Source organism: Myotis nattereri, assembly GCF_964212035.1.
Source record: "Myotis nattereri genome assembly, chromosome: 11".
Classification (NCBI taxonomy): Eukaryota; Metazoa; Chordata; class Mammalia; order Chiroptera; family Vespertilionidae; genus Myotis; species Myotis nattereri.
The window spans coordinates 26,136,741-26,162,383 of NC_138086.1; the positions used below are offsets into that span (position 1 = coordinate 26,136,741).

The 25,643-nt window shown below is 41.4% G+C and overlaps 1 protein-coding gene and 1 pseudogene across 2 annotated transcripts in view; both read left to right on the forward strand.

Moving 5' to 3' along the window:
- The window catches only part of CALD1 (caldesmon 1), a 183,508-nt gene that overhangs the window by 115,029 nt on the left and 42,836 nt on the right, over positions 1-25,643 (forward strand). The gene's annotated exons all lie outside the window — the stretch shown is intronic.
- LOC308527261 (small ribosomal subunit protein eS1-like) lies at positions 4,126-4,876 on the forward strand (annotated as a pseudogene). Its single transcript has one exon. The product of its transcript is annotated as a small ribosomal subunit protein eS1-like (transcript).

Here is a 25,643-nt window from a genome sequence, read left to right on the forward strand (position 1 = left end):
TGCTACACTTGGGCTAACTCTGATGTTGACTGAAACTTTCTGAAAATGGACTTTGGGGGCAAAACATAAAAATACTATTTTTCGTAGTTGGCCTAAACCACATCCACTGTGAAGGAGGGTGTAGTAAGAAGTAAGGATTTGTTTGCCAGAGATTTAGATGCCACCAATCTTGAAGGAATCTTCATAGGTGAGGAGAGTATAAATTCAGAATTTGAACTCCAGGTAAACTCAGATTCAGATTTGCATCATCTTATTAATCATACAACCTTGAGCAAATTACTAATTCTCACTGGGTTTCTTAGTTTATTTCTCTACAAAAAGAGGAAAACATATGTACAGTGGTTAGCACAGTGCCTGGCACTGAGTCAGCACTCAAAGGGGTGTGTTGGGGGGGGGGGGTGTTGATTAACAATGGTAACTACTGGCATGAACTGGGTGCCTGGGGCATGAATCCGAGGTAGCTTTCTGGTAATCACAAAAGCATGAAGGACTGTGGAGAGTCGTGTTAATTTCCTAGGGCTGCCATAACAAACTGCCGCAAACTGGGAGGCTTAGAACAACAGAAACTTATTGTCTCTCGATTCTAGATGCCACAAGTCTGAAGTCAAGGTGTCACCAGGGCCATGGTCCCTCTGAGTCCTGTAAGGAGAGGAGCCCTCCTGGCCACTTCCAGATCCTGGGCGTCCTAAGTGCCCCTGGGTTTGTGGCAGATGGCTCCTATGCTTCCATTACCACGTGACATTCTCCCTGCTTCTTTTCCCAGCATCTGCCCTTGTGTGTCCTGCTCTGTGTCCAAATTTCTCCTTTTTATAAGAACACCGCTCATATTGGATTAGGCTCCACCCTAATGACCTCATTTTAACTCCATTACATCTGTAAAGATCTTGTTTCCAAATAAGGTCACATCCTGAGGTACTAGAGGTTATTAGAACCTCAACATATTTTTGGAGAGGGTACAGTTCGACCCATAATATGAGCATACAGACTTCCTAGAATTCAGTGCAACAAACCTGGCCCTCACCTCTACATTTTCGTTTGCTGAGGTCTCCACAAGTTGGGCAAACCCTATACATCCCAGGGAGGCCTGATGCAAAATGAATGTTATTCTGATGTCAGTCAGGTAAATAGTGAACACTTCTTAGCTACAAAAGGACAAAAGCTCCTTAGACTCAAGCATAGACAGGGACTATTCTGTAACCTCACTGAGTGAAGGGTACCCAGGAAGTACGTACAATCTCTACACATCCCAAGAGGAACAGCCTTGAACTCAGAGACTGAACCGCCCCAGGTCTGTAAGGAATTAGTATCCTGCGAAAGATTTGTTTCCCACTTACTGTACTCTCCCTCCCCTACATACGTTTTAAATTTTCTGATGTTACTTGACGTAGGGAAGTATTATGAGTCTGCCTCTCCCAACGATTTATGGGCTGGGAGGGAGATCCTATGAAATATTCCGCCACCCAGAGAACGGAGGCTCTGTCACCGGCTGCCCCTGGGAGCCTGAGAAGGCTAGAGTTTTATGGGCCCACCTCAGAGCTACGGGTAAATCTCCAACCAAGATCCCCAGATACCAGAGAAGCAAAGGAACACAGCAAAGGTGATCACTGAGCATAGGGGAGAATAAGGTACAAGTTACAACAGAAGGCATCTTCATGAATCAGATGGGCTGCTGGTTCACTGTGGTGAACCACCACCTAAATAGGCAGTAGAAGGTGCTAGAAATTGTCGGGGGAAAATGTATTAATAAAGTAGAACCATTCAATCCTTAAACTGAGAACTGTATTAGTTTCCTAGGGTTGCGGTAATGAAGACCTACGTACTAGGTATCTTAAAGTAACAGGCAGGGTTGTTCCTTTCTGAAGGCTGTTCCATGCCTCTCTCCTAGCTGCCAGCGGTTTGCTAGCGGTCTTTAGTGGTTTTGCATGTAGATTCATCACTCCAATCCTCAGCCTTCACAAAGCATTTTCTCTGTGTTTCTTCACATAGTCAACCTTCCATGTATGTCTGTCTATGTCCAAAGTTCCCCCGTTCTATAAGGACACGAGTCACATTGGAAGAGGGTCTACCCTTACAACCTCATCATAACTTCATTACCTCCTTAAAGGCCTTATTTCCAAATAAGATCACATTCAGAGGTCCTGGGAGTTAGGGTGTCAACATAGCATTTTTAAAGGGCACAACTCAACCCATAACAAGTATGGAAAGAGTTCAAGTACCTTAACATCACATTTTGTAGTTGAATTCACAAGCAGTAAGTAGAATAATTTTCGAGTATGATTAGAATGCCTGCTGGCTGAAAGGTAGTGGGACGGTGGGGACATGTGGATGCTCTGCTGCCAGGCAATCTGCCTAAAGCCGCTCCAGTGAGAGTCAGACCAACCCCCCTGCCTAGAGCTCTGATCCACCAACTCTCCGCTAAGTTTGGGTGTTAAGCCAGCCCCAAAGAAGAATAGAGTAGGGGAGTATCCTCTTCCACCAGGAGACGTGCATTTCCGGCATGGGGAGGTAAGGCTGTCCCATGATAAATTTCCCTTTACATTTTAATGAGAGGTGACATGGAGTGAGAGAGAGACAGAGAAAGTGAGAGATAAAAGGCATTTTTGGACGTTTTAGCTACAACAACCCTCCTACACACACACACACACACACACACACACACACACACACACAGCTCAAAAAAGAAAGACAGATACCCCTGGCTGGATGGCTTAGCTGGTTGGAGCGTCATCCCATGCACCAAAAGGGTGCGGGTTCCATCCCAGACAGGGCACATACCGAGGTTGCTAGTTCGATCCCGGGTTAGAGGCACGTACAGGAGGCAACCGATTAATGTTTCTCTCACATCGATGTTCTCTCTCTCTCTCTCTCTCTCTCTCTCTCTCTCTCTCTCTCTCTCTCCCTCCCTCCCTCCCTCCCTCTCTCTCTCTCTTTCTCTCTCTCCTCTCTCTTTCTTCCTCCCTCTCTTTAAAAACCAATTGGGTGAGGAGAAGGAAGGAAGGAAGGAAGGAAGGAAGGAAGGAAGGAAGGAAGGAAGGAAGGAAGGAAGGGGAGAAAGGAAGAATAAGGGAGCACCAAAAAAGATAAGAATTTCTCCTACATTTATTCTGCATTTCTCAGTATTCTCTGGTGTTAATATTTTCAATGAAGAGGAATTTATAATCCGAGTCAGAAGTATTTTTAGTGCCCGGTTCTCCCCTTCATGTTTGGAAAGACAGCATACCTTGGAAGACCTATTTCCATATAATGAGGAGGAGGGAGAGAAGGGGGATCATAACAATAAACAAAACAATAAAAACGGTTAACACTCATATTACTTACTATGGCCAAATGCAGTTCTAAATTCGTTGCAAATATTAGTTCACTTAACCCTCCAACAACACTACTAGTATCACCGGCTCCATTTTACAGATGAGGAAAATGAGGCCAGAGAGGTTGGTTGACTGGCCCACCTCCTCCCTGCCCGGGCGTGTGTGTGGACTGGCTCCTGGCTCCAGGCCTGCCGCTGCTTCTGGTAGCTCCCTCACTGTCTCCAGCTTAACACTTAGCGGATGTTATGCCCTGCCTGTGCTTTCACAGCTCTCACCTCTGGTCTGTGAGTGGGAGAATCTGGCAGCAATTATAATATGACATCAGATCCTGCTTGATGAGCAAGCTTCTCCTCCTGGCAGAACAGGCTGAGAGAGGGTGAGGGGAGGGTCTGGAGAGGGTCTTTGACTTTCAAGACACATTCCCTTAAATAACCAGTCCAGAGGACGACATACTGCCTCACGGGTCCTATGAAGAGGCAATGAGTGTACCTCTTCCCCCAGTGGGAGAGCTGGACTTCCAAACCACTAGCAACTCCTCTCGTGTCATTGTTATTAATATTGCATGATTTTCTTATGTCAATTAAAATAAAATAAATTCTTCAAATAACTTTAAACTTCTCCAGATCTTAACTTTTAAGCCTTGTCCTGTCAAAGTCAAAAAAACTGAGACCTGAGGGAAAAATAGATATGCTATATTGCAGCGGTACACACAGCCTACACCTGTGAGTCAGCCACGTGGCAGCTAAAATCCTCTGTGTAATCCTGGGCAAGTGATTTGTGCCAGGTTTGCCCATCTAGACTTAAAATAAGAATAATCATGTCTAAAAAGGGAACCAAGAAGAAAGTGGTTGGTCCATTTTCTAACAAGATTGGCATGATGTGAAAGCACTGGCTACGTTCAGTCTAAGAAACACTGGAAAAGCACCAGTCAGGGGGATTCTAGGAACCAAAATTACATCTGATGGTATCAAGGGTCATGTTTTTGAAGTGAGCCTAGCTGATCTGCAGGATGATTAAGTTGCACTTGGAAAATTCAAGCTAAAGACTGAGGATGTTCAGGGCAAAAACTGCCTGAGTAATTTCCATGGCATGGATCTTTCCAGTGGAGACAAACTGTGCTCCATGGTCAAAAAATGGCAGACCATGATTGAAGCTCGCGTTAATGTCAAGACTACTGATGGTTATTTGCTTCATCTATTCTATGTTGGTTTTACTAAAAAAAAAAAACCCCACAACCATCAGATTCAGATGACCTCTGATGCTCAGCGTCAACATGTCTGCCAATCCGGAAGAGGATGATGGACATCGTGACCTGAGAGTTGTAGACAAATGACTTGAAATCCAGATAGCAATGGAAAAGACACAGAAAAGGCTTGCCAATCTACTGTCAGCTCTATGATGTCTTTGTTAGAAAAGTCAGAAGGCTGAAGAAGCCCAAGTTTGAACTAGGAAAACTCATGGCACTTCATGGTGAAGGTAGCAGTTCTGGAAAAGTTCCTGGGGATGAGACAGGTGCTCAAGTTGAACGAGTTGATGGATATGCGTCCTCAGTCCAAGCATCTGTTTAAAATTCAGACTTTTAATGGTGACAAATAAAAAATCCTGTTTGTGGGGTAGGAGAAAAAGAATAATCATGTCTATTCAATGCTATTGTAAGGATTAGATGAAATCCGGTCGATTGCCTGGCAGGTAAGAAGTACTGCACACATGGGAATTAATCACCATTAAATAAGCATCCTCATCCTTTTAAACAATTTGTTCATTTGCTTCACTCATTCAAAGTCAAGGTTGGCTGGTCTAATACGTTCCTCTTTTATTTACTTAGTTTTTAATCACCAATGTTACTGTTTGTTTTTAAATAGACAGTGGCTGTTGTGTTCAACTTTTTAGCTTTAGAAATGTAACTACAACTTGAACAAGGAGTCAATTTTAGCAGCAAGCAGCCCAACCCCAGAGGAGTGACGTGAGTCCTGGGGCCTCCCACAATCTCCCAGGGACCTGAACACCTTTCGTGTACTAGTAGAGGAACCTGGGGAACTTGAAGACGTAAATTCTCTCTGGTCGTTTCAGAGCTCCTTGTCTGAGCAGAACCACATGGTTATGACATCCTTGAGGTGGGTGAGACCACCAGTCAGAAAAGCCCCAAATTCTACTGATGTCCTGGCTGACTGCAAATCGCCCAGCTCTGCCAAGCCTACTTCTTCAGCTGCGAAGTAGGAATAATAGTGTCTCTCTCACTGGTGTTCTAGCAATCCTATCAAAACATGCCCACGATGGACGTGTTTTGTAAATTCTAGAAAGTTAGAATTGTCATCTGTTATTGCTTGAATGGATGTGAGTTCATGAGTTGGCTCTGAAAACAGCTTAGCCACTAAACAGGATGGGATTAACAGGACAGCCGTGCTGACACAGATCATAACAGGGAGACTTCTTATTTTGATTTGGAAGCTACTCCAATATCATAGAAAAAAGCCTGGTGTGAATGGGGCTACATTGTGAGAAAAAAAGAAGCAGTAAGCTAAGACAAGGGTCAGAACATGGAGAGAGGACCCCTTAGACATATGAGAAGCAGAAATACAGAAGGGGGACAGGGCTTTTATTATTACAGGGTTTAAAAAAATAAAATAAAAAAGCAAATGACACCGCTAGGTTCAGGTGTGTGCTCTAGAACTAGAGAGGCCATCCAAGCCCAGTCCTTCTAGAAGGGTAAAACCAGGAACTCACTGACTACGTAGTCAACTCCCCGGAAGCATTCAACTTGAAATTCCTTGACTGCATTTCTAAGGCGAAACCCCTTCTGAAAAAAAAAAAAAAAATGCATTTAAAAAAATATTAGGATTGATTTTTTTTTGATTTTTTTTTTTTGGTTTGGCCTTCAAAAACTTTTTTTTAATCCAAAACCATAATTATGGCCTACCAAGATGGATTGTCCTCCATGCAGCGAGGATGTAATTTTTCCAGTCTCCTCCCTCGGTGGCTGTTACCCTCTTCTCGTCTTTGATGAGCTGCACATGTTGTGGAGGCCACTCCTGGGCCTCAGACAGGAGCAGTCCCTCTCCCCACTGCCAGTGTCCTAATAAGGGAATGAATGAGCTCCTATTGGTGAGGTAAGAGGAGTCAGGCGGTGGATGATATTTTTGCTGATTGAGGAGGATAAGGTGTGGTTTGGCAGGTACCTTGTTGGTTTGGCTGGGTCCTGACCTCATTTTTTCTCTTTTTTACAGTTCAAATTCCATGAAACAGACTCTTAACAGTTGTTTTCTCATGGATCCTTAGCTGAGCTTTGAGAATAGCATCCTGACGCAAATTACCCCTGATGGGGGAAAGATAGGAACTGGGGGTTATAGGATGTTTTCATCACAAAAGGAGGTTAAGGTTTAGGTTAAACGCTCCCAGGCACCAGACCTGCCACTCCAGGGGCTGCCACCAGCGAATGAAGGTGGTGTCAGACTCAGTCAGATTTGGTCATGGAGAGAACAAGGGAAATACCACACAGTGTATTTAACCAATGTTTAATAAGTTTAAAATTTTGATCTGTATAACAATATTACTTTCTGCTGGTAAATATTGATATTCCAGAATTTAAAAAATAAATAAAGCAAGCAAAAAGAGCCCAGCATTTAGGATCATAAGGGTGAGTGTCTTCATCTACCTTTACTTGCCCATGACTGCTCTCTGCACCCTATGTTCTGAATGACTCTGCACTGCCTTTGCCATAACTGCCTCTGGCTGGGCCGGTTCACTCATTATGAATCAGTGTGTGTCATCCTGGCTGCAGACCGGAATCACGTGGGGAGCCTTACTGCCTGGCTCATACCCGCAGTGGGTCTGATTTAATTGGTCTGGGACACAGCCCGGGCAGAGGGACTTTTAAAGGCTCCCCCAGGTGATTCTGATGCGTAGCCAAGGCTGACAGCCACTGCTCTAAATGCATCTTCTATTATATCCCCCAGCTTCCAGGCTCCTTTTTTCCCTGAGTTTTTGAAACCTTTAAAGAACATACAATATATATATAAAACGAGTTAGACGGGTTTCTTCTCAGGTCATAGGTTCAATCCAGTTTTTTAAAACCTAACAGTAGAGAATTGTGCTTTCAAAATCAACTTCTAGCCACATTGGAATTATTTAAACTTTATTTCCCATGCATGTAAGGGGTAAAATTCTCAGCCAAATAATTGAAAAACAGTGTGTCTGTTTCAAATTCAGAAATAATGAAGATATATTTTTAATATTTTCTCTGTGTTTATGCAAGTTATTCATCCCTCAGTATTTAGTTAATAAATACTTCTTTATTTTTGCTTTTTTATTTTTTTAATTACAGTTTACTTTCAATATTATTTTGTATTGTTTTCAGATATACAGCATAGACAGTCACATGCTTTACAAAGTGTTCCCCCAATATTTTTGCTTTTCTTTTAATATTAAGCCACGTTCGCATCCTAAAATGTGAAATTGCTATCTGTTGCAAGGATAGGATGATATGACTGAGAATTTTCTTTCAAACTAGAAAGGTAATTTATTAATTAACAGCAAATATAACTTGCAAAATTACCATCTTCATAATTTATATAGGGTCCTCCCTATTGAGAGAATGGGGGTGGAGGAAGAGAGACAGGTTCGGTCAAAGAAAAAGACCCAGTTATAGGTTATCATCAATCTTTGATAAACAGAGAACTGGAGTGAAGGGAGTAGGGACACTCTTAAAAGGTATTCCTTTAAGAATGCCATGGTAGCATTCCAGGCTTCAGCATGGGCATGCTTTAATGTACAGTAGCTAACCAGTACTGGTCATGAGAATTATAGCATGAGAACCATCCTACGGGAAAGGCATAGTAACAAATGCTCACTTTGTGTATTCTTCTTTGTCTAGAATGTATGTAGAACAATAAAGAACCCTTGTTACCTCAGACAAGTTATTATTTGATGGTTTGTCTTGGTTACATTACAGTGTTCTTAACCAGACTTTGTTCTATAGGTAAAACATTTACAGATCATGTCATGGTTGGTCATGTCTGTGGCCAACTGTTTTATTTTGTGCTAGTCTTTCTTTTTTAAATTTTATTTTTCAACTAGAGGCCTAGTGCACAAAATTCGTGCACGGGGGGGGGGGGGGCGTCCCTCAGCCTGACCTACACCCTCTTCAATCTGGGAGCTCTCAGGAGGTGTCCTACTGATGGCTTAGGCCCGCTCCCCATAGTTCTCTGCTCTCTGTGGACCTGCCTGCTCAACACCTCCACAGGCCCTGCTGTCTGCTCTCTGTGGGGACCTGCTTGTCCTTTGGCACCACAGCAAGGGGCAAACGTGCTGTTTGCTCGCCGCGAGGGACTGGGGCGCTGCTTTCCCCTTGCTCCCGCAGTGAGGGCTTAACGGACTGGGGCACTCCAGTGGTGCTGAGGGGATTGGGCGCCGACATCTTGTGGCTATGGGCACCGCCATCTTTGTTGCAAAGTGACGGTCAATTTGCATATTCTGTCTTTATTAGATAGGATTACAGTTAACATTCAATATTATTTTATATTAATTTCAGGTGTATAGCATAGTGGTTAGATAACTCTATAATTTACAAAATGATCCCCAGATAATTCTAGTCCCCACCTAGCATCATACATAGTTATTACAGTATCATTTCACTTTCTTCCCTATTCTGTGGTCTACATCCCCGGGACTGTTTTGTAACTACCAATTAGTACTTCTTAGTTCCTTCACCTTTTTCACTCAGCATCCCCAACTCCCTCCCATCTGGCAGCCCTCAATTTGTTCTCTGTATCTATGAGCCTGTTTCTATTTTGTTTGTTTGTTTTGTTCTTTAGATTCCACATATAAATTAAATCATATGGTATTTCTCTTTCTCTGTCTGACTTATTTCACTTAATATAATACCCTCCAGGTCTCCCCATGTAGTTGCAAATAGTAAGATTTAATTCTTTTTTATGGCCGAGTAATATTCCATTGTATATATGTACCACTTCTTTATCCACTCATCTATTGATGGGCACTTGGGTTACTTCCATATCTTGACTATTGTAAATAATGCTGCAATGAAAATAAGGGTGTATATATATATTTTCGAATTAGTGTTTTGGATTTCTTTGGATATATACCCAGAAGTGGAATTGTTGGATTGTATGGTAGTTCAATTTTTTACATTTTTTTTTTAAACTTCACCCAAGGGCTGTGTGGTGTGCAGGCCAACACTACCCTACTGAGCCACACCAGCCAGGGCCAATTTTTAATTTTTTGAGGAAACTTCATACTGTTTTCCATAGGGGCTGCAGCAATTTTCAATCCCACCAACAGTGCACCAGGGTTCCCTTTTCTCCACACCCACGCCAACATTTGTCATTTATTGAATTTATTGAAGATAGATATTCTGACAAGTGTGAGGCGGTATCTCATTGTGATTTTAATTTACATTTCTCTGATGATTAGTGACATTAGCATCTTTTCATATATCTATTGTCAATCTGAATGTCCTCTTTGGAGAAGTGTCTATTCAGGTCCTGGGCCCATTTTTTAATTGGATTGTTTGTTTGTTGAGTGTTGAATTGTATGAGTTCTTTATAAATTTTGGATATTAACCCCTTATCAGATGTATCATTGGCAAATATGTTGTCCCATTCAATCGATTGTCTTTTCATTTTGTTGATGGCTTCCTTTGCTGTGCAAAATTTTTAGCTCGATATAGTCCCATTTGTTTATTTTTTCTTTTGTTTCCCTTGCCTGAGGAGGTATATCAGGAAACATATTACTGAGAGAAGTTTTCGAGAGTTTACTGCCTATATTTTCTTCTATGAGTTTTATGGCTTCATGTCCTTTGTCATATATTAATTTACCATGTAGGCTTGGAATTATTTCTGAGCTCCCTATTCTGTGCCATTGGTCGAGGTGTCTGTTTTTATGCCAGTCCATACTGTAGCCTTGTTGTATACTTTGATATCAAACAGTGTGATACCTCCAAATTTGTTCTTCTTTCTCAAGATAGCTGTGGCCATTTGGGGTCTTTTATGGTTCCATAAAAATTTTAGGATTATTTGTCCTAGTTCTGTGAAGAATGCCATTTGTTTTTTGGTAGGGATTGCATTGAATCCATAGATTGCTTTGGGTAGTATGGACATTTTCATGATATTCATTCTTCCTATTCATGAATTTAGTATATGCTTTCATTTATTTGTATCTTCTTCAGTTTCTTTCTAATTTTTCAAGTACAGGTCTTTTACCTCTTTAGTTAAATTTATTCCTATATATTTTATTTTTTGATGCAATTGTAAATGGGATTGTTTTCTTAATTTATCTTTCTGATAGCTCATTATTGATGTGCAACCAGTTAACTGCCACGATATTTTGAGTTTAATGAAAAAGGTCCGCTGCTTGCGTCTATAGATGCTATGACATACCGATGGATAAAAATGCAACTAATTTCTGAATATTAATTTTGTATCCTGCTACTTTACTGAATTCATTTATCTGTTCTAGTAGTTTTTTGATAGAATCTTCAGGTTTTCTCAAGAGTTGTTTTTATTTCTGATTCAATTTTGTAGATAGAAATCGGTCTGTTCAGATTTCTGTTTCTTCTTGATTCAGTCTTGAAAGGTGTGTTTCTAGCAATTTATCCATTTCTTCCAGATTGTCCAATTTATTGGCATATAATTATTAGTAGTATTTTATTACAATCCTTTGTATTTCTGTGGTATCAGTTGTTACTTCTCTTTAATTCTGATTTTATTTATTTGGGTCTTCTCTCTTTTTTTCTTGATGAGTCTGGTTAATAGTTTATTAACTGTGTTTATCTTTCCAAAGAACTGGCTTTTGGTTTCATTGATCTTGTGTAGTTCTTTAGAGTATTTTGTTTATTTATGTCCTTTCTTCTACTCTCTTTGGGCTTTGTTAATTGATATTTTACTAGTTTTTTTTAGATGTAAGGTTAGATTGTTTATTTGAGAATTTTCTTGTTTCTTGTTCCTTGAGGTAGGCCTGTATTGTTATGAATTTCCATCTTATAACTGATTTTGCTGTTTCCCATAGATTTTGGGTTATTGTATTTTCATTTTCATTTGTCTCAAGGTATCTTTATTTCCGATTTGATCTCATTGTTAACCCATTCATTATTTAGTAATATGTTATTTGGCTTCCATATATTTTTGTGTTTTTCAGTTTTTTTGCTTTGGGGTGAAATGCTCTAAAAATATCAAATAAATCCATCCAGTCTAAGGTGTTATATAAGGCTGCTGTTTCCTTCTTGATTGTCTGTCTGGCAAATCTATCCATTGATGTCAATGGTGTGTATAAGTCCTCTGCTATGCCTAATACTATAGCTCTCTCCCCTTATGTATATTAATATTTGCTTTGTATATTTAGGTCCTCCTATGTTGAATGCATAAACGTTTACAAGGGTTATATCCTCTTGTTGGATTGACCCCTTTATCATTAAGTAATGTCCTTTATCTCTTATTATAACCTTTGTTTTAAAGGCTATTTTGTCTGATGTAAGTATTGCTCCCCCAGTGTTTTTCTCTTTCCATTTGTATGAAATATCCTTTTCCATTTGTTTACTTTTAGTCTGTGTGTCTTTCTATCTGAAGTGGGTCTTTTCTAGACAAGATATATAGGAGTCTTGTTTTCTTTATATTGTATTAATTTTTTTTTAGAGAGAAAAGGAGAGGAAAAGGAGGGTAGAGAACAATCGGCCTCCTCTCATACACTCCCTGATTGGGGATCAAACCCACAACTTGGGTATGTATCCTGACCAGGAATCTAACCCATGACCCTTCAGTCCATAGGACAATGCTCCATCCAAATGAGTCACCCTGGCCAGGGCTTGGGTCTGTTTTCTAATCCATTCAGCTACCCTATGTCTTTTGACTGGCATATTTAATCTATTTGCATTTAAATTAATTGTTGATAGATATGTATTTATTTCCATTCTATTATTCATATATTTGATCTTTTTTTCTCTCTCTTCTTAAAGAGTCTTTAACATTTCTTGTAATACTGGTTTGGTAGTGATGAAATTCTTTAGGTTTTTCTTATCTAGGAAGCTCTTTATCTGTCCTTCAATTCTAAATGATAGCTTTGCTGGGTAGAGTAATCTTGGTTATAGGTCCTTGCTTTTCATCATTTTGAATATTTTGTTCCACATGTTTCTGTTTAAAAATCAGCTGACAGTCTTATGTGAGCTCCCTTGTGGGTAACTAACAGTTTTTCTCTTGCTGCTTTTAAGATTCTCTCTTTGTCTTTTAACTTTGCCATTTTAATTATGATGTGCCTTGGTGTAGGCTGCTTTGGGTTCCTTTTGTTTGGGACTCTCTGTGCTACCTGGATGAGTATGTCTTTTCCTTTACCAGGTTAAGGAAATTTTCAGTCATTATTTCTTTGAATAGATTCTCAATCCCTAGCTTCTCTCTTCTGGTACCCTTATGATGCAAATATTGTTATGCTCAGTATTGTCTCAATGGTCCCTTAAACTATCCTCTTTTTTTAAAATTCTTTTTTTCTTTTTGCTGTTCTGATTGGGTGTTTTCTGCTACCTTGTCTTCCAAATTGTTGTTTCAGTCCTCTGCTTTACCTAATCTGCTATTGATTTATTCTAGTGTATTCTTCATTTTGTTATTGTTTTCTTCATTTCTATGTCCTTTTTTATGTTTACCATCTCTTTGTTGAAGTCCTCAGTGAGTTTTTCTATTCTTCCCCTAGAGTTTCTACAGCATCCTTAAAACCTGTGGTTTTAATTCAGTTTCTGGTAGATTTCTTGCTTCCATTTCATTTATTTTGTTTTCTGGATATGTCTTCTGTTTTTTCATTTGGACATGTTTCTTTGACTCTTCATTTTGGTTACTTCTCTGTGTCTGTTTCTATGTTTTAGAAACAAACTAGGTGTATATCTGCTATGGCTCCCAGTCTTAGCAGTGTGGTCTTATATAATAGGTGTCCTGTGAGACCCAGTGGCAGAGTCTCCCTGATCACCTTAGTTGGATGCTTCAGAGGTGTCTCTTGTGTGGATTGTATGTGCCTTCTTGTTGTAGCTGAACCTTGATTACTATTGCTACATCAGTTAATGTGATTGACCCTCAGGCTGGCTGGCTATGAGAATTAGCCACAACCATAGCATATGAGCTGCTATGCAGGGCCTGACATGCAGTGGGATTTGTCCCATTAGGTTCTGATGTCTGCCAAGACCTCTCTTTGGGAGCACCACTATGGAATTAATTAGGTGGTATGCTGTTGTGGTCTGAAGCCTGCCAGCAGGTGTATTGATTCTGGTGCCATTTGAGAAGGACTCCCTTGCAGGTCAATGTCAGACATTGTCTGTGAGCAGCCCAGGGCTACCTGTTAGTAGAAGGAAAGTAATCTACAGTTGGTAGCTGCCTATGCAGGATCTGGATGCACTTGGGAAGGGCCATGCTGAGAACCAAGGCTGACTGCCTACAGTACGGGCCTAGGGTCAGTCAGCAAAAGGACCAAGGCACCACAAGACCTACCAACCCCTGCCAGCTGCCTAAAAAGCTCAGTCGATGAAAGAGCCTCAGGTGGTATATGAATTGGGTGAGACATGGTCTCAGGGAGTCACCAGCATGGGATGAATATTGTTCACCAGATTAATACAGATTCAGATTTGGTGCCAGTGTAAGCAGAGACACTCAGCAAAAAAGTCTCAGAGTGTACCAAGGCCAGCTGCCACCGCCTGAAAAGGGTCTCGGGGAATGGTCAGGGTGGAGCTAGTGGAGTTCACCAGGCTAATGCGGATTCAGACTTGGTCATATGGGGGGAGGGTTCAACATAGGGACAATGGTATGTGTCCCTCCAACCCTCGCCCTGAAGCCACACAACTCAGTTTTTCCCTATCTCTGTCATCCCTGAACATGACAAAATTCCTCGAGAGTTTTTTAAGAAAGATTGCAATGCAAGCCCAGGCTGGTTGCTGCCCAAAGAGCGTTAGGTCTTGTGCAATTTGGGTGGGGCAGGGTCTCAGGCAGTCTTCAGGGTGTTCAGTAGCCTAATGCAGAATTAAATTTGGCCAGTGTGGGAGGGGAGCTCAACACAGGGGCAATGGTATACATCCCTCCCTCAGTTTTTCCCTCTTGGTCTCTGGCATCCCTTGGTCTTGATGGAATTCCTCAAGAGTTTTCTAAGAAAGCCTGCAGCGCAGGCCTAGGCTGGTTGCTGCTGAAGGAGCCTAGGGCCATGTTCGTGTTTGATAGGGCAGGGTCTCGGGTAGTCATCAGGGTGGAGCTAGAGGAGTTTGGATTTGCTCTGTGTTGGGAGAGCTCAACACTGGAAAGATGGCATCCATCCGCAGCAGGGAAGGAAGATTCAACACAGGGACCATGGCGGCTGTTTCTCCCGCTCTTACCTCTAAGCCACACAAGTCGGTTTTTCCCTGTATGTCCCTGGCACCCCTCGAGCCTCTATCCCTTTGCCAGAGCCCAAGGTAAGTGCCTGTGACTGCGAGTTTGTGTGCCAATATTTTGACTTTTCTTTTAATATTAAGCCACGTTCGCATCCTAAAATGTGAAATTGCTATCTGTTGCAAGGATAGGATGATATGACTGAGAATTTTCTTTCAAACTAGAAAGGTAATTTATTAATTAACAGTAAATATAACTGGCAAAATTACCATCTTCATAATTTATATAGGGTCCTCCCTATTGAGAGAATAGGGGTGGAGGAAGAGAGACAGGTTCGGTCAAAGAAAAAGACTCAGTTATAGGTTATCATCAATCTTTGATAAACAGAGAACTGGAGTTTAGGGAGTCAGGATACTCTTAAAAGGTATTCCTTTAAGCGTGCCATGGTAGTATTCCAGGCTTCAGCATGGGCGTGCTTTAATGTACAGTAGCTAACCAGTAGTGGTCACGTTGCTTTCAACAAACATGACATAATATGGGAGCCAAAATGATAACACACATAACAAGATTAAGGCGATGTATGTCAAATATGTGGGACACAGGAAAAGAGTTCCTTCCAGTTGACCTTCATCGGATCTTGTAAGACATCACAGAAGAGTGTAGCATTTGAGCTGGCCGTGTGGAGACAGAAGATCGCTCTAGGTAAAAATGGGGAGGAGAGAAGAGCATGCCTAATTTTTTTGACTGATAGTGGTACGATATAAAAAATGTGAGACATTGGCTTAGATCAGGGATCTGCACACTTTTTTTTACCTACGGTCATAGCTACTGGAATGTGGCATTGAAGAGTGAAAGCAGCCATAGACGATCTGGGCATGGCTGTGTCCCAATAAAAGTTTATTTACACAAACAGGATGTGGGCTGGATTTGGCCCTTGAGCCAGATCCCTGGCCCAGATGACTGAAGCTCTTTGTTAATCTACAGAGCACCCTAAGAAAGCTCATGCAGTGACATAGTTTAGAAAGCAGACAGGTATGGGAACTAAAGACCTGGGTCTGGTCCTGACTGTGTGACTCACTTCGCCTCTCAGACCCCGGGTTACCATGTATGAATGTGGCGCCTGGATTGAAACTCACCTCCACAATCCCTTCTAGTTTAATTATTCTGTAGTTCTAATATCACCCCAGTGCAGATTTCACCTGGGGTCTGATAGATAGGCAGAATAAGTGAAAATCTGGTTTAATTCTTTGTGGGCACAGTGAGTACAAGAAAGCGGAGAAGATGGTAGGAACAGGAAAGGCTATACACGCCATTCTGAAAAGGGGGAAGTCACAGTTACTGCCTGTGAAGGATCCTCTACAGGGCTTCTGTTCTAAATGATGGTAGGATGTGCTGAACTGAAGTCTCCTCTTGCAGCTAGGATTGATGGAGCCCTTGATATTGGGTAGCTGGCCCTTTATTTCATGGGGAAAGCTGCAGAGTGACATGAAACACCTGGAGTGGAGGCTGGAACTAGAAAATCCTGCCTGTGGACTTGCTAGGGCCCCGCCTCGGAAGGAGCCTCTCTTCCGCCGAGTGCAACGGTTGGTTTACTCTCCATCTGTTAGAGGCTGGCCGCCTGTGTGCCAAGCACAACTGCAGCTTTCCTGATGCCCTCCATGCACTCCACACCCCGGCCAGACTGAACTGTTTGCTTTTCCATGTCCATACTTCCTGACTCCGCAGCCTTGCTATTTGAGCTCTCTGTGTGGGGAAAAGTCCTCTTCTCTCCTCCCCACGACCCCCCACCCCCACTCCTAGCCCAGAATCCTCAAAGACCCAGCTCAAACACTACTTTCTCCATGAAGTCTTCTCTGATCCCTTAGCTGGAATTGTCTTCTTCCTCCTCTAAACTTTAAATCACTTTACCAATAAGTCTCCTATGGCATTTACCGCGTGTCTTAGCTTCCCTACCAGATTATAAATGCCTTTCAGGAGTCGAATGCATCTTGATTTTCACCCTCAGTGGTTGGATATTGTAAATGCTTGACAAATAGCTGTTGAATGGATGTGCTAATCCCGGCCACCTGGGTGTCAGTTTGCATGTTGGAGCGGCATTGCCCACCACGATCACAAGTTAAGACTCCCCCTTCACTGCCCACCACCTCATCCTCAGAACCTACGCCACTGATGCAGCCCCCAGTGCTGCCCAGAGTTCTCCGCTCTGATGTCCCACTTGAACCGACCTGACCTCCCCTCAAAGACTAGAACCTTTGGTGGGTTGCTTGGGGAGAGGAAGGTACGTAAGATTAGAAGCCCTTAAGCCAGTGATTCTCAACCTTCCTAATGCCACGACCCTTTAATACAGTTCCTCATGTTGTGGTGACCCCCAGCCATAAAATTATTTTCATTGCTACTTCATAACTGTAATTTGGCTACTGTTATGAATCGTAATGTAAATATCTGATATGCAGGATGTGTTTGCATTGTTACAAATTGAACATAATTAAAGCATAGTGATTAATCACAATAACAATATGTAATTATATATATGTTTTCTGATGGTCTTAGGTGACCCCTGTGAAAGGGTCGTTCGACCCCCAAAGGTGTTGCGACCCACAGGTTGAGAACCGCTGCCTTAAGCCAATGCCAGTGCTGTAACTTTGTAATTTGTAATTAGAAGATAGGACATATTTTAGAATAAAGTAGGTTACCTCCCCTACTGAAACAGTGTCTCCTGTCTAGGTAACAACTTTAAGGAACTAGTGATTGCACTGATATCTAGTCAGGAGACACATGAGCCTCGCTGGTTAATAATCTAATGTTGGGATAGAAATCTGCAGGTGTAGACAGGCCAGGTCCTCCCTCTCAGAGCCTTGGTGTCTGGCTCTTAAGCTGTTGATGATTCTAATTCAATTAACACACCCAAATCTAAGTGCTCAGCTATTTCATATTACTCTACCTGCTAAAATATCCCCATTTCTATGGGGGGTCTCCTGTTAATTCAAAGGGAGTCTTAGTGTAGAAGGTTATTATTTGGTTTGGTTTGGGAAGACTGGCTTTCTACCAAATCACCGCCAGTGGGTGTCTGCTTGTTCCCCTCGCATGGAGCAGGCCCCGTCTTAAGTAAGGTTTCCGTGGACTTGGGAAGACTCTGTGACTTCCTTTCCCAACAGTAGGGAGGTTGGACCCATTCGCAGTGGTTGGCTCCCAGGTCCCCTGCAAGAATAAATGTTGTTTCCAAAGAGCCAAATGTCCAGGATTTGGCCCTTCAACATTCATTTCCTGTCTCCACTCAAGGTTTGTCTTTCTATTTGCTACTGCTTGTAAACAAACTCTGCATGCAGTTCTAGCGCGCGGGGGAGCTGGGAGCCAGCTGGATGTGAGGGAAGTTTGCCGCAATACCTCTCAAGCCGGGGAGGTAGCAATCACCCCAAAATGTGCTTTCCTGTTAGAATGACAGTCACTTCTATTACCAGAGGTGCTGGAAACAAAACTCCAGTGTCATCCTATCAGTAATTTGGGCTTTGTGTTTCTAAAGAGGAGGTGAAGGCCTGCACTGGGGCGAGGTTGGGTAGAGGAGGGAAGTGTGTGTTGGAGGGGAGTGGGGTGGGGGGAATAGGGGCCATCTGTAATAACTATCAACAACAAAAAATAAACTTAAAAAAAAGCACAGGCTGCTAGACTTAGCCCATGAAAATAAAATAAAATAAAATAAAATAATAAAATAAAATAAAATAAAATAAAATAATAAAATAAAATAATAAATAAAATAGAAAAGAGGCAAAAAAAAAAAAAAGGAGGGAAAGATAGAAAGCTATGCCACCCGAATAGCAAGAAATGGAGCCAAAAGAGAGTACCGAGGAGAGGAAATGAATAGTAAATCTTTGTCCAATTAAGAAAAATGAGAGTGGAAGCAGGAAAGCTCCGAGGGCACTTTGGCGGGGGGCGGGAGGATCATAAAAAGCCTGTTATGAAAATCCATTACACATAAATTTCCTTGCATTAGGCACTGCTTGTCTACAGAGGCTGCGGAGAATCCTCTCGGCTGACACGGGACATGCGACTTTAGTTAATGTCTCCACATGCCGTGTACTTTCCCATCGGCTTGTCTGCAATACCACTCTCCCCTCACAGGGATCCTTTAATTAGTCACAGGTTCGTAATCGCCCCACTCACGGACATCTTGTTTTCATTTTTCCAATCACTTCATTTCTTTCTCTAAATGTTTACCAGTGCCATAGGGTCCCCTAATTTGAAGCTCCACCACATGATATTGTGGACCATTGTACTGCATTGCAAAAATATTTCAGATATGGTGGCAAGACTTGAATTTCTAGATCACACTAGGTGTAAGGCTCATCTAAAATGAGTTTACGTTTTTTAGATTTGAAGAGAGAAGGGGAAATTTCTGCTTCTAGGAGACTGTCTTGGACTATGAAAAGAATCTGTTTATATAGCTGTGGTCAGAGGCAGTTGCATCTAAATGAGCCAGTAGGAATGTGGGGGTTACCCTACACCCTATTCTGGGACAGTTGCTAAGCTGGTTGTATATCCAGGTCCAGACCTATATGAGAGAGAAAGAGAGAGAGAGAGAGAGGAGAGAGAGAGAGAGAGAGAGAGAGAGAGAGAGAGAGAGAGAGAGAGAGAGAGAACAGTGGGGCCTTGATTTACGAGGGTCCCGACTAACGAGTTTTTTGAGACACCAGCTGTCTCTCCGCTGATTTTTTGCTTTGAGTTGATAGAGTAATTTGAATTAACGAGCTCCTTAACGAGCTCGGTCTCAGAACGAATTAAACTCGTAAGTCAAGGCCCCACTATATTCCCAAGTCATTGACACCTGGGTCCGAATTGTTTTATCATGTTTTACTTTTTTAATAAAAAAGCCCAAGGTTTATTGTCCACATCTACAACGTGCATTAAAGCAAGATTGTCCTTTAGTAGCTTCAACAGTCAGAAAATAACCCCAATTCAGAGTTTCCGTTTGATTCACAGCATTTTTTAAAGTCTAAGTTTACTGATGATAATATTTATTTGATTCTTATTAGACAAAAGAAAAACAATCCTAGATTGGAGATGAAGAAAAGTAATGTTTATGAAAACTCCGGTAGTAATTGAGTTTATCTCTATTAGCCACATCTTTTTACCAGTTGAATCTTAAATAAGGGTTGAAAGAGAAGAGAGTTCGATTGCTTTATTTTAATTATCTTACTGGCCACTTAAACATTTCTCACTTCTTTTCATTCATTTCAACCAAAGTTTAACGTGAATAACCAAGTGAAAGGGAAGATATGTCTTCTCCAACATCAACCTTCTCTTTCCATACCTCCCCTTTCTAAACATTTATAAATTAAAAAGTGAACTGTTTCTATCAGGCCACACTTATTGCTTTTATGGGGTAGAATAGCGGGAGTGATACAAATCCAGTCCTATCTGTGGCAAAATGAATAGATTTTAGTATATCTCAGGGATCGGTCATGAACTTACCCTCCAAAATCTGTATTTAATAGGTTTGGCAGATGCACTGTTCTTTTTCAAAATAAATTGGGGAAATGTAGCAATTCAATAAGAAAGTAAATCCAGAGTCTATTCATTTTATTTCTATCAAATATCACAAACTGTCTATGGACTTTTAAAAAGAAAATGAGACCAGTTAAGTAAAAAGTTAGACATTTATCTTATCCAAACTATGATCTCAAGAAATGTGGGAGAGAGTAAAGGACACAGGAAGGATAAATGGAAATGGAAGGAGACTTGACTTGGGGTGGTGAATACACAATACAGTATGCAAATGATGTATTATAGAATTAAACACCTGAAACCTATATATTTATTAACCAATGTCACCCCAATAAATTCAATTAAAAAATAGAAATGAAACTAGAGAATTATTTTTTTAAAAAAAGAAATGCTTGGAAATCCTGTGCCTCATCTATTATTATAAACTACAGCTATTTATTTAAACATGGAGAATCTCAGAAATATAATGCATACAGTATGATTATGTAAACTTCTGAGAAGGCAAATCTAAAAATTGAATCATTTAAGGATGCATACCTTGGGGGTAAAACTACAAAGAAAATCAAGAGAATAATTAAAATAATACCAAATTCAGGCTAGAGGTTATTTAGTGGCATAAAAAGAAATAGGGATGGGATTGAAATGGGCACATAAGAATCTCCATGGTGCTCACACTATTTAAGTTGGGTAGTAGGCACATGGGTATTTCCTGTGGCCCTAGCTGGTTTGGCTCAGGGGGTAGAGCATTGGCCTGTGGACTAAAGGGTCCCAGGTTTGATTCCTGCCAGGGTCATATGCCCAGGTTGTGGGCTCAATCCCCCCCTAGTAGGGGGCATGCAGGAGGCAGCCAGTCAGTGATTCTCTCTCATCATTGATGTTTCTATCTCTCTATCTCTCTCCCTTCCTCTCTGAAATCAATAAAAAATATATTTAAAATAAATAAATAAATCCTATATAATAAAAGCCTAATATTCTAAGTGTCTAGTCATCCATTCAACCAATCAAAGCATAATATGCTAATGATATGCTAAGGCCACTCAACCGCTGGCTATGATGTGCACTGACCACCAAGGTGCAGACACTCCAACCAGTAGGTTAGCTTACTGCTGGGGTCTGGCTGATCAGGACTGAGCGAGACGGGCCGGACACATCCTGGAGCCCTCCCGTGCTCCCTCCCCAGCTGGCCAACCTTCCACATCCCTCCCCGGCCCTGATCATGCACAGGTGGGGTCCCATAGCCTGGCCTGCACCCTCTCACAATCTGGGACCCCTTGGAGGATGTTGGAGAGCCAGTTTCAGCCCAATCCTGCAGGCCAGGCTGAGGGACCCCACTGGTGCACGAATTCGTGCACCGGGCCTCTAGTAAGTAAGTAAATATATATATATTTGCTGTACTACTGATTTGGAAATGAGTCACTAAGTTTAGGGCTCTGCCTGCCCTAGAGCAGGACCATTCTGAGAACTATGTTCCAGTAAACCTTAGTAAGCCACACTTATTAAGCCTTGAGTCAGAATCAGAACTCACAGAACTCTTCTCACCGCCCATGATCAATCAGACCTGATCTATTCATTTGACAGGTCATTGCAATCATAAAGACACTAAGAACTGGCCTGCTGCGATAGTGTACAGAGGCGAGCAAAGAGGTTTTTCTTCCACTGTCTGATGTTTCTTTCTCCTCTGCTGTGAGCACATGTTTACCCACCATGGTCTGTGGTTACAGAAACTCATGTGATTATGGGATGACACCATTGTATAAAGCATATGGTAGGCCGGTGGTGAAAACTTGTGGTGACAGCATATAAGAGAACACCAACATGTGCAAGCACACAACCTCTTACTATAGAGAACCATAAATGTATGGTTGGTTTGCAACTTTAGTAATTCTCAGATGTGTGTATGTATGCAGAGATGGGGTGGCAGAAGGGGAAATAGATGAAGTGAGGCATGCCTCTCTTCCTAGGTAAATTTCTTCATAATAACGTATCACCTCACATGTCTTCACCAGGAAAAAGGCACACCTTTGGTACAGGAACACATACAGCAACACATTCTACAGTGAAATTCAGCATATTTTGACCTTCCTTCCCCCATTAAATATATATGTGTGTGTGTGTGTGTGTGTGTGTGTGTGTGTGTGTGTGTGTGTGTAAAATCAGGAGGGTTTTCTTTCTATTTTATATTAATAACAGACCAATTGTTGATTGGCTGCCAATCCATTTCTAAACATATTCTGACCTGAAAATTATTTTTATTTTCTGGATTTTTTTTTTCTCATTATAATTTTTAATGCCTTTTTTTCAAGGAATCCAAGGGGAAAAAATTCAGAGTTAGGCCTCATGTGCATTAAATGAAACCACAACATTTTGCAGGCACCACACATAAGCAAAATCATAGTTAATAACCTTGAATGTTTCTATAAACCTCTTTTAACTTTCAAACATACAGTAAATCTATGGGGCGAATATGACTCATTTCAGTAGCTCAGGATTTTCCCTCCTGATCACGGCATGGCCTGAGATTTTGCTGAGAGCGTGTGAGCAATTCACAGATTTGACTGGATACATTTGGAGAATCTGCTTGCATTTCATGTTTTGAGAGAAGATTACTGGGGGGTTTTGGTACATGACAAGGAATAATGAAAGGACATGAGTCACTTTGCCTCCTAACGGTGGACCAGCACATTTTCAACCCACATGATATGTTAACTCTTTAAGTTAGATCCCATCTTAAGACACAGGTTAAGACAATGATAGTGGCAGAACCAAGAATGATGGAAATCAAAGAAAAGTAATTGACTAAGAAGTTGTCCTGAGTGTCCGTGAACCCCAGGCTGTCTCCTCCTGGGTGAGGCCTGCGTGGGGAGTGTCCCGCTGCAGAAAGCTGGGACAGGATCATGTTTGGGGTTGAGTGGCTCACTTACATCCTGTGATCACTCCTTCAACAACTGCCACCTTCTTCAAACGACTCCTTACATGAAAGTGGAGGTACAGTAGGAGGCAGAGAGATGGGAGCTGGTCTTAGGGTGCAGCTAACTATTTACTGTTGGAATTTGGGGTGCAACACTCTCTTTTTAAAATATAGGGCATTGCAAAAACAATGAAAGGAAAGGAGACTTGGGAACCTTTATCCGAATGGGACTTCCATGAGTCTTTCATAAATTGGCCTCATTTTAGGGATTGAGCCTTTTCTTTCTCCCAGATTTTCTCACATAACCTGTGAATCTGCATGTGTGTCTGTACATGTATGTGTGCTTACCAAACATGAGGGATGTCAAAGAACACAAAAGGATTTGAAGGTGGCAATTCAAAGTCTGTTCAGTGGCTCTGGAAATCTTTCTATCCACAGTAGATCTCTAGTGGTGAAGTCATTGAAAGAGATTCCCAAATTTATATCCATACCAGGTATTTTCTGTAGTCTGGCAAACAACTGTTTCCGGAGTGAAGGGCTGTTCTTCAGATATGTCTAAATATAAATGCAATGGTTTATACGCTACAGATTCCTTTTTATGCATTATGGATGTTACAGGCACTTTACAAAACATTTTATTAATAAATAACAAAAGTATAAGCAATTGTCATGTTACCTTAATTTTTTTCTTGATATTTTAAAAGGATCCTCATCCTTCAAATGTTAGAAATTACTGCTATATGAGATGTAAACGATTAAATTTTTCTCTGACTCTTGTCAGTTAGCAGAGGACTGTATCACTATATGTTAATCCAACCAGGTTATTTGAAGTGACAGCATAGGGGTGTAAGTTGAAACAACTATTGTGTTGGGCAATCTGACAGGATCTTTTACATTTAAATGAACATATACTATTCCACTTCACACCATCTACCCTAGAGAAACACGTGTGCACAAGGTGTTATAGCACTGTATATGGTAGAGAAAAGTTGGGGAACCAAATGCCTATCAATAGGAGGATGGTAACATTAACTGTAGGATCCTCTACAGAAAGTGACAGAAAGAAGTGATGTCTTGGTGGAGTGAATTTGAAAAATCATTAAACATGTTATTAAATTTTTTAATTGTAAAATAATTATGTCAATCAAGAGGTCACTGGTTCGATTCCTGGTCAGGGCGCATGCCCGGGTTGTGGGCTTGATGTTTCTATCACTCTATTCCTCCCCCTTCCTCTCGCTCTAAAAATCTATAAAGACATTTAAAAATTGCTATTACTTTTTCTTACTCTATTTTTAAACATGGTTTCCTGATAAGAGATCTTGTTTTATTAATAAAATACTATTGCCAGCATTTTTACTTGGAAAGTTCAAGGATCATGTACTATCGTCTCAAATCAGGAAATAGCAAAATGGAAAGAAGACAAAATGAAAGGAAATAAGAACAACATTCTTCAAACCCTGGGGAACATGAGGTGAAACCAAAATAAAACCACCTTTATTGTAGATGACAAGCTGCCAATGTTGCACAAGTCTTAAACCTGTGATGGGGAAGGAAGAGGGGGTGAGGAGGACACCAGGCAAGATGACAAGGAGTGGCCGCGCCAATGTCTTAACTGTGGGAGCTCCTGTTACTTCCTCTTCCTCTCATCGATGTACATTTAGATCCTGGCCCATCCAAACATAAAGACACCAATTCCTCAGAGAGTCCCTTCTTTGCCATATCTGCAATACCTTCCCCCCCGCCCCCATATCTGCAATACTTTTATTTATTTGAACTTTCTATCTAAAAGGTACAGCATGTAACATGATTGTCTTATTACTTGAATATACTGAGGCTCTTTGGTGTGAAAGCCACAGCATTCCGAGAGAGTTTTCCCATCGCATAGGTCTGTTTTTTCTTATAATTTAACACCAGAGCCTTCTAGCAGTGGTTCTGGGAATGGAAGAAAAGCCAGTTCTCTCTCCTTTGTTCATACCACTGACAGTCAAATAACATCATGTAATTATTAGGGACTTTTGAGGTTGTTTAACACTTACTCATGCATACACACACACACACACACACACACACGCACACACACACACACCATTTCTCTTTCTTTCCCCTGAATATTTGCTGAGCCATTTTGCTCTGCAGTAAAAGCAATGTATGTATAATTGCAATGGTTTATAAGATGCAGCATCGGCCCCTGCAGTAAGCTCGATCATACCTTTCTCCAAGTGTGCATGCCTCCACAGACAAGCAAAGGCAGCTACCAAAAAACAGGGCACGGGACTCCATACTAAACCTGCTGACACCCAGCATGGGCGGGGGAAGCCATGGATTCTTCTCTTCAAACTTTTTTTTAATAGAGAGGTACTTTACACATCAGTTGGGGCTACCTTTTTTCAAATAAAATGCCTTCAATTAAAACTCTAATCAACACGGTTTCATCTTTCCCAGATGAGTCAGAGGAAGTTCGGGCCCCACACGGCCTCTGAACATCTGGGAGCATCAGCTCTCTGTAGCGGAGAGCTCCAGTACCCTGGTTGATGCCGCGTCTGCTGATGTTTCTCAGGAGGAACGAATGGATTGTTGTGCTTTTAT